General features: G+C 51.1%; 1 long non-coding RNA gene across 1 annotated transcript in view; it reads right to left on the bottom strand.

Moving 5' to 3' along the window:
• The window catches only part of LOC105502291, a 3,422-nt gene extending 3,040 nt beyond the window's left edge, over positions 1–382 (bottom strand). The window contains exon 1 of the long non-coding RNA XR_001000315.1: positions 202–382. This is a non-coding gene — a long non-coding RNA (uncharacterized LOC105502291). The remainder of the gene's footprint in view (positions 1–201) is intronic.
• Between the last annotated feature and the right edge of the window lie 1,734 nt (positions 383–2,116).

The raw sequence follows: 2,116 nt of genomic DNA, 5'->3' as shown, positions 1-2,116 counted from the left end.
CCGCAGCCCCAACCTCTCTTGTCTCTCTCTTTCTGTGCCCTTGGCCCGGGGCTGGGGGTCGAACAGGAGCTGCTGGGAAGCATCCTCCTTTCCAGGAGCTCCCACCTAGACAGACACAAGGCGGAGGTACACTGGCATATGAAGGACAGAAAGACAAATGCAGAGCTCTCGAGCCAGCACACGCATTAAATAAGTACTTACATTATGCAAAAGCCAAGGGCCTCAAAAAGGGGGTGAATGAAGAAGGGGGACAAGGAGGGCTGCATCTCAGACTAGTTTCCCAGTTCTCACCCTGCCAATTTCCAGCCCCCGCCTCCCTACCCCGCAAGCGTCCTCCCATTCCCTCCCTAGTACCAAGCGCTTAGCGCAGGTGGGAGCCTCGGACCCAGAAGGCTGGGCGATGAGGGGGCGTGGCCTGCGCTAACATCGGGGGCGGGAACTGGGTGGAGCTTAGCCTGGGCGGGGCCCACGCGGGAGTGGGCGGGGCGAGCACAGAAGAAAGAGCCTTAGGGGCTACTTTGCTACTCGTCGCACGCTGCTTCCCAGAGTCTTCTGCTGTTTCATCGCAGCCTTAACAACTGGAATCTGTCGCCTTCGAGATGCTCCTAAAGTCACTGCTTTGGGAGAATCTGTTCAAGGGACCTGCTTTACAAAAGCAATGACATCAGCCCAGCAACGTGATCTGTGTTGTCCTTGAAGAATTGACAGCTCGTTTGGGTCTCCCAAGAACCCTAGGAGGTAGCCAGGGCAGGTGCTGTTGTCCCGTCTCACAACGACCTATGACGTGCATGTTGGGGCCTTGATTTTACAGGGGAAGGAACTGAGGCACAAAGAAACGAAGTTACTCTCTCGGGATCTGTCAGTGAAAAAGTCAAAATTTGAAGCCGGGGTCTTCTGATCTGTCCTTCAACATCCCTATGAGAACATGTAATTTCTCCCTCCAACACTCCCCTCCCATCCATAAGTGCATACAGGTGCTGAATAGGAGGGGCAGAGTTGAGTCTATATTGGATAATTGTGCTTCCAGATCCTCACTAAGCCCTCTTGGTTTTGCCTGACACATGTGGCTCACTTTGTGCCCCCTGGTCCAGGCCACCTGCATCTCCCTCCTGGACTACTGTGCCCGCCTCATCACTGGCCTTCCTCTTAATGCTGTTCCCACTCCCGTCCACTCCCCACCAGCAGCCATGATGACCAATGATGATCACCATCCATATCCTGCATCAACTGTCTCTCTAGTGCCATCTTTTTTTTTTTTTTTTAAGACGTGGTCTCCCTCTGTTGCCCAGGCTGGAGTGCAGTGGTGTGATCATAGCTCACTGCAGCCTTGAATTCCTGGACACAAGCAATCCTCCTGCCTCAGCTTCTTGAGTAGCTGGTACCACAGGTGCTTGCCCCCATGCCCAGCTAATTTTTATTTTTATTTTTATTTTTGCAGACATCAAATCTCATCATGTTGCCCAGGGTAGTCTTGAACTCAGGTGATCCACCCACCTTGGCCTCCCAGAGTGCTGGGATTGCAGGGGTGAGCCACCGTGCCTGGCCAGGTCCAGAAGTTTTCCATCACCCCAAACAGAATCTCAGTACCCATTAGCAGTCACTTCCCATTCTGCCGTCCTGCTGGCCTCTGGCAGACGCCAATCTGCTCTCTGTCTCTATGGATTGCCCATTCTGGATATTTCATGTAAGTGGAACCCTACAATGTGTGACCTTTATGTCTGCTTCTCCCACCCAGCATCATGTGTTCAAGGCTCATCCATGCTGTAGCTCGTGCCAGTGCTTCCTTTCTTCTTATTGCCTGGATGCACCACATTTTGTTGATCCATTCACTAGCTAGTGGTCATTTGGGTTGTTTCCGCCTTTTGGCTATCATGAATAACAGTGCTCTATGAACATTTGTGGATAAGTTTTCATTGAATGTAAAAATGAATGTACATATGTATTTCACTGAATGTATGTATGTATTTATTTGTTTATCTATTTTTTAGAGGCAGAATCTCCCTCTGTTCCTCAGGCTGGAATTCAGAGGCACAATTTCGGCTCACTGCAACCTCCATCTCCCGAGTTCAAGCGATTCTTCTGCCTCAGCCTCCCGAGTAGCTGGGATTACAGGAGT

This window comes from Colobus angolensis, unplaced genomic scaffold (genome assembly GCF_000951035.1).
Source record: "Colobus angolensis palliatus isolate OR3802 unplaced genomic scaffold, Cang.pa_1.0 Scaffold79, whole genome shotgun sequence".
Taxonomy (NCBI): domain Eukaryota; kingdom Metazoa; phylum Chordata; class Mammalia; order Primates; family Cercopithecidae; genus Colobus; species Colobus angolensis.
This window is presented reverse-complemented; position numbering and strand designations above follow the sequence as displayed.